This window comes from Miscanthus floridulus, chromosome 10 (assembly GCF_019320115.1).
Source record: "Miscanthus floridulus cultivar M001 chromosome 10, ASM1932011v1, whole genome shotgun sequence".
Classification (NCBI taxonomy): domain Eukaryota; kingdom Viridiplantae; phylum Streptophyta; class Magnoliopsida; order Poales; family Poaceae; genus Miscanthus; species Miscanthus floridulus.
The window spans coordinates 115,288,333-115,296,153 of NC_089589.1; positions in this window are offsets into that span (position 1 = coordinate 115,288,333).

The following is a 7,821-nucleotide window of genomic DNA, read 5'->3' on the forward strand; positions in this document are numbered from 1 at the left end:
AAGATAGTGTCCACTACGTGCTATAAAAAAGTGTTTTTTTTCTATAGGAGTTCTCTAGATACATGAGGAATGACATACGTGATAACTTCATCTTTACACATGACAAAGCCTTAGCAACATCATATTTGTTCCAATTTATAGACATGATGAGTATGTGAAGTTATGACTTGCTCATGTGAATCAAAGCCTTTATCAACGTTATTTGTTGTAGCATTGTACTCATGGTTGAAATATACACAATAGTTATGTGAGAAGTTATCAAGCAGCGAGTGAACAAATGCTGCAGATCGTGGCTAATTGAAGTCCCCGTATGTCTAAAATGCATGCACATGCATCTCTACACCTAAAAGATACCTAGGTGTATCGTCAGCGCAAATACTCACCCCGCTCGACTCTTCTCTCCGTTCCTACATGACTCCATTTCCTACAGCAGTGGCTATGGGCGGTTTGTTGTGCTTGGCGAGGCTCATGGTGTCGCTCGCAGCAGCGCTGAACAGGGCCACAAGCACCGCGCCGAACACCGGTCGAGACGGGCCATCCTTTGCACCGCCGCCAGGTGACACGCCACTGGTAGCTCTGGTGACCTCCAGCAGGGTGCCATTCCAATGGGAGCTCCTGCGACTAAGATGTCGAGAGTCCGGCCAGGCGCATTGCGCATGTCCTTACAGACCACATTCGCACACGCGTGCGCGCAGCGGTGAAGACCAGCCCAGTGGTGCCGTGCTCTGCTCTGCTCTTTCATTACCAAAAGTTGATTTTAGCATCAAAGTTATACATGCATGAAGATGAATATGTCAGCTAAACAAGCACGCTTGGTTTCCCAGGGAATTATAATTAGAGAATATTTTTTGCGTGCACTATGATTTTGCAGTGTGTCTATATGCTACGACCACTACTCTGCCTGGCGATGCTGTTGTCTAACGTCTTATAGAGGATTCATGTGTTGGGGATAAGGGTTAATTAGAGAAGTGAAAAAAGCCTCAGATTTAGAAATAATTTAGGGTTCCTAATAATAATATTTAATAGCTGTGTAGGCAAAAATTCATGGCCTCCATGCAATGCACGGGAATATATCTAGCAGAATATAAAAAAATTGGCATGCTTATTACCATCTTGGCCACTGCCACACACTCCCTTTGTTCTGGATTACAATTCACTTTATTTTGTGTAAAAGCAAGCTTGTCTAACTTTGAAAAGTTTTAAATAAATTTTGACAACAAAAATGCACTATCAATGCATACGCAATGAAGAATTCAATGAAACAAACTTGATGTTCAAGATTTTTGGTAAATTTTCTAAGAAATATGTCAAAGTTAGGTAAGATTACCTTAAGGAAAAGCTAGAGCAAGTAATAAACTGGAGCGGAGGGGCTATATGTTGAACTCTACCTCTTGATTCAAATAGAAGTACATCTAATTTTCACTAAACTCATGCCTAAATTATTTCCATATAGTAAGGAGAATGATAAGTTTGATGCCACTTTTGTTCCTTCCACCATCTATGATATGAATCTGCCCTTCAATATACAGATGAAGAGGATCATGGCCAACCTCCTAGCTGTTCGAAACAAAAGTCGTTTGGGCTCAAAGGCATAGATCCATTCAAGAAAAAAACATGATCATTAACATAAACCTTGCTCAGCTGTGCTGCAAAAACTCAAGATAAAGAAGACTAAGATGGGGCTTGCGTTGATTTTTTAGGCGAAAAACTACAACATCCAGGCTTGAAGTTCCATGACAACACGCTCCATCATATTCATTTTCACTAGAATAGTGAGCACATAGGTAGACATATATTAATTTCGTGGATTCGATTCAAAGATATTTCGGATTTCCTTACACACGACCTGAACCTTGTCCAAAAGAATCTCGGGAACATTCGGATAATAACCTTAATCTCTAGGAGTGGACATTAATTTTAAAAATATGGCTAAAAACATTTAAAAATAATAACTTCTGTTGACACATAATCAGAGCGAGACCAACAAAATCTTCATGGCTTCATTTACTATTCCATGTTCATTTACAAAGGAATGTATTTCATGATTCTATAATAATTTGCTTTATGGGTGCTCAAATAGATATGATAATATATCTGTTCTAGTTTTATATAACATGTGAGTTAAGGTTACATTGGTTCTAGTGTTATGAGCTACCCCTAGTAAACCGTCATGTCAGTAATAAACTTCTGGAATTGTTTAGTTTTAAGATTTTAGAACATGAACTTTTTCACATTCTACACGTAGATGAAAACTACAATCCATTGGACTAGGCTAGGTGCCAGGTGGGTTCTCTCCCTACAGAACAGTAGGATGGCGGTGGACGTTTAGTACTTCAATCCGGGGACATTACTTTTGGGTTTTGATAGCCGCACTCTAAATCATATTATAGTCGGTGCGGTGCCCATCAACAAAGATCCCATCTTTGGTATTGCTACCTAGCAGAAAAGTGAGCTACCGTTTTGAGCAGCCAATTTGACGCAAGTTTGGTGTCCCTCTTTAAAATTTGCTCTAACATATTCGTGGGTAATTAAACTTCTTGTTCATCATAATTTTTTTTGGCGACGAGTTTCATACTTTGTTGTTATGTACTTCAAAATTGTTACCTGATAGGGTCCAGTTGATTTAATGCCCTTGTCCTTGTCAAGTTCATGGTCTGTACTAGTAGGTGAGCCGAGGATTGTTGTATGCAATTGGGCAATTGGTTGTTGTAAGATGCTCGCCGCGAGCACCTGTTGTAGCCTATATGCCCGCAGAACTGGGTGTTCATAGCCCGCAGCAGTAACTGGTGAGTACCTGTGGAATGATGAACGCAGTTGTAGTGCTGACCGAAAGTGCAAGGAGTGCAAGGAGGGCAAATATCTTGGCAGCCATTGTTGCTAAGATGTTGGTAGTGCGTTTCACTTGGCAAGTTTTTTATTGCTATCAATGATATGGTTGGTGGATTAGCTATTGATTTGGGTCCTATTTATACAATTGAGAGCTCATGTATATCTGTTCAGATCTCGGATTTCGCCAAAAAAAGGATGAGCTAGAGATGACATGGCACCTAGTCAACTTCGACGCTTAGTTATCAGTTTTGTTGGATTATATGGTATGTGTTGGCAAGATAGTGTCCACTACGTGCTATAAAAAAGTGTCCTTTTCTATAGGAGTTCTCTAGATACATGAGGAATGACATACGTGACAACTTCATCTTTACACATGACAAAGCCTTAGGCACATCATATTTGTTCCACTTTATAAACATGATGAGTATGTGAAGTTATGACTTGCTCATGTGAATCAAAGTGTAACGCCCCAGATAGGAACACCACCGGAGGCTACCAAACAACATCTAAATTTTATTATGTCTGCAAATCATTTAAAATTTTGGCAGAGTTTCCCAAGTATTCTGGTCATAAAAAACACGTAAATCACATTACAAAGGCGATATAATCACCAACAATAGTATCAAAGGATCCATCCCAATAGCAAACATCGTCTCATCCAAACCAACCATTAAGTAACCTCTAGTTAAGCAAAGCATATGTAAACTAGGTGCTTGTATCATGAAGGTGCATGCTGCTGTCATTTGGTACCTAAAAACCAAATAAACACAAGGGTGAGTAAAAACACTCGGCAAGTACAATTAGAACCGAAAGAAGAAAGTCAACGTTGTCCGTGAATGAAAAATCATAACATCCATGAACAGTAGTTTCCATCTGAAACAGACAACACTTGAATCCTCGAAATAGTAGTTTCCATCTGAAACGGACGAACTTGAATCCTTAGCATTTACCGGTAACGCAAAGCAAGTGGGGCCAGCACTTACTCACAGGAACCTGAACACAAGAACCAAATTGCACCTCCAGATAAACCAGCACTAGAATTGAATGTAAAAGAAATCATGAAACTTGAACTTAAATATAAAAACCAAATTGCACATCCGGATCCACCGAAACAGGAATTGAATTTAAAAGAACACTTGGAACTTGAATCATATAGCACATGAAACAATTGAATCAATTGAAAACTCAAACAAGAGGCATAAGCCCATACATAGGTTCGTCATGCACTTGCCTTAAGTTTGGCGAGAATCCGGCATGCGTGCCACCCTCGGCAACAGCGCTTCCCAAACCCGAGGAGCAAACTACCATAGGAACTAATCCGCATCGATCACGAAGCTATTTTATAAAAAGCTCAATTAAACCTCTCAGTCGAACCCTAATATGTCAATTCTCATATTTTTAGAAGATCCAGTAAAATTTGAGTTCCTTGCTGTTTAGACCATAACTCTCAATTCTATTATCCAAATGCAGCAAATAAATACATCTCGGATATCTACAGAAAATTTCCTATAATTTGGTTTAGAAATCCAGGACCAATTCTGACTCTAAATACCTCTAACATAGATAAAAGATTTATGCACAGAGAATATGTCTAGCTAGAAAGCAGCACTATTTTGGGCATAACTTATCGGATTTGAATGAAATCAGCACCGTTGGGAAGATAAAAATGAGAGCTGTGACTTTTGTTTAACTCACCTGTTGAGATAATTTACAGATTATTCCCAGAAATTCGCCGATTCAATCTGCCTAATTAGAGCGTACTCCAAATTGATCTACCAGTTACAAATTGACTTGTACACGTACGTAACTGCTGTCCTCTACGTCCTTCTTAAGACAGCTGCCACAACAGAAACCTTAATTCCAGCGAGGGAAGACGACCTGACAAGGGGACCTCCTCAAACGTTGGCAGCTTGAACGAGACAGAGGGACAGGAGCTGTGCGAACAAAGGAAGAGCTCAGGCGAGAGGCCGCGGCGGGAACAGGATAATGCGGCTGTGAACAAAGCAGCGTCAGGAAGAGCCGGTGGCATAATGGGGCCTTTTCCTATTAACCGGTCAGGAAACCAAACCCTAAATTAGATCCAATGGTCTAAATTTATCGGTTCCTCCTAAATTCATCCAACCTCCAAACGAAACATGTTAGTACTCAAATGAATTCGTTTCGACGAGATCTGCACAACCGCGGTGTCCGATCGCCCATATGACTCCAGGTTCAAATAGTCAAAATTTGCTTGTCTCATTAGTCCGTTCGGTCAACTTATTAATTTTGTTTTAAAAAATTTTCAGGACATTACACAAAGCCTTTATCAACGGACTTTGTTGTAGCATCATACTCATCATGGTTCACTACGAGAAACAGATCCTTTGCCAAGTGTAACTTTCTTTGCCGAGGGCTAAAAGTCGGGCACTCGGCAAAGAGCTATTTTGCCGAGTGCGCACTCGGCAACGATATACACTCGGCAAAGCCAGACACTCGGCAAAGGCCCTTTTTGCCGAGTGTCAGGCACTCGGCAAACCCTGACGCTCGGCAAAAAGCGGCGTCAGGTAACGGCCGCCGCATGCCATCCAGGTTTGCCGAGTGCCAGTGGGTAGGCACTCGGCAAACCACTTCTTTGCCGAGTGCCAAACCCTGACACTCGGCAAAGAATAACGGCAAACTATTTTTTCCCACTTTTGAAGTCCAAAATTTTTCTCGAGTCCTCCTACAGTACATGAGACTCCATGTTAAAATTTGGTACATTTTTATGCCTTTTTGCTATATTTAGTTAATTTATTCCAATTAATTGATTTTTTCAGAAAATGCAAATTTGAACTGCACATGCATCGAATAATGGAATTTAATGATTCAAAAAATGATATTCATGGTATTGAGTGTAGTGTGAGGCCGTATCCAGGAACGGACCTGAAATTTTGAACATCTTGTTCATGAAACATGGCCATGAACTTGCGGACGAATTGTTTTTTAATTCTATAAAATGCAAACGAAGTCCGAAAATCATGAAACTTGTTGAGATATCGTGATATCGTATGTGGAGGATGTGATAAAATTTTGAGAAGGTTTGGTGCACGTTATCACGTACGATGCTTACAAACCAGGACATCTCCACATGTGCCCCGCATCGTCCCGCCCCGCCAACTGCACGCCCCGCCCGTGCACGGCGGCACGCCCCTGTCGGCATGCCCCCACCGCCTTCGCCCGCCCCGTCCGCCCCACCCCGCCGACGCACCCCCGCCGCTCCGCCACCCGCACACGGCGGCACGCCCCTGCTGGCATGCCCCCACTGCCTTTGCCCGCCGGCCCGCCCACACCGGCGCGCCTACGCCGGCTGCCCCGAACACCGTGGCCCATCGGCGCCCGCCGCCCCACACCCGCCGCTCCAACACTGCGGCCCGCGCCCTAGCCCATGGCAGCACCGCCCCGGCCCTCTCGGCGCGACACCAGTCGTCCTCGGCGCGGCCCCGACCGCCGCAGCCATCCTCTCCTCGTCCCCGGCACACCTCGGCCGACCTCGACGCCCCGACGCCCTCCCAGCCCCCGACACCATAGGTGAGTAGTAGAGTAGCAGTGGTAGTATGTTTTAGTAGAAGTAGAGTTCGGTAGAGTAGTAGTAGGTGGTGGTTGTGGTGGTGGTAGTAGTAGTACAGTAGGTGGTTGTGGTGGTAGTAGTAGTAATAGGTGGTGGTGGTGGTGGTGGTGGTTGTAGTAGTAGAAGAGTAGAGTGGTGGTGGTGGTGGTTGTAGTAGTAGAAGAGTAGAGTGGCAGTGGTGGTGGTTGTAGTAGTAGAAGAGTAGAGTGGCGACGGCGGCGGTGGTGGTGGTGGATGAATGTGACTTGGCAATGATATGTTGAATTGAATGCATATGTATATGTGGTTGTCGGCCATCGTGCCGTATGTTTTTTTGCAGGTTTTGGATACCTCACCATGCAGGGGAGGTTCTGCCAAAATTTTGAACTGAGATAGTATTTTGTTCTTTTTTTTGCAGAGAAGAGCCATCGTAGCCGAGCCGGAGAATCTCGATGACCCCGATCGTCTTCCTCGCCGCTATGGGTCTGCCTGCACTGCGTCGCCTCACCACTGCACCGACCTGCCACGGCCCTGCTAGCCTGACTCCACCACCACCCTAGGTATAACCCCTCTTTCCGTATCATGGTCGTAGATCGCGTAACCCAGTTAGGCATCTCCTGTTCGAAAGAGATACAGTTGGAGGTATGAAGATCTTTGCATATCTATGACCGTATTTGTTTTGGATTGTCCACATTTTTTGGATAGCCCACGAATGCATAGATGGGTTAGTTTTCATGGTCTGTTCCTATCCGAGATAGAGTTTCGACATCACCTCCCTGTTGTTCTCCGGATACGCACTCTTCTTTGGCAAGACGTGTATCTGGAGAATAGTGGGGAGGTGCTGTCGAAATTCTGTCTCGGATAGGAGTAGAGCATCGAGACTAACCTCATCTACGCATCTGCGGGTGGGATTAGGACCTATCCTCACCTATTAGACAGTAGGAACACCATGTAGACGCAATTGATGGTTTCTTTGCTCGATGATACATATGTTAGCGGATGGATGACCGTCAGTGGATGTACACGGGCCGGACAAGTCAGAGTGATTACACCAATGAATGGATGAACAAGACCAATGCTTTCTTGAATAGTGCATTTGGCAAGGCTGCTAAAGGACATTGCCTAGTTTTGTGTTCCAGCAGCAAATGTGGAAACAGGAGAAGGGTAAACAAGGTGGAAATGGGTAAACATCTTGTGAAGAATGGATTTACGCCGGACTACACCCAATGGGTCCACCATAGTGAAGCCCATTGTATGAGAGAGGAGGTGGTGAGACCACGGGTGGAGGCTTTTGATGCTGATGCCGGGGTAGCAGACATGTTAGATGACTTTCACCAAGGGCAGTTCGATGAGGGACTGTGAGAAGGAGGAGATGGAGGCAGCCGTACAGGCGTTCTACGACATGATGGCACTTGGCACTAGAAACC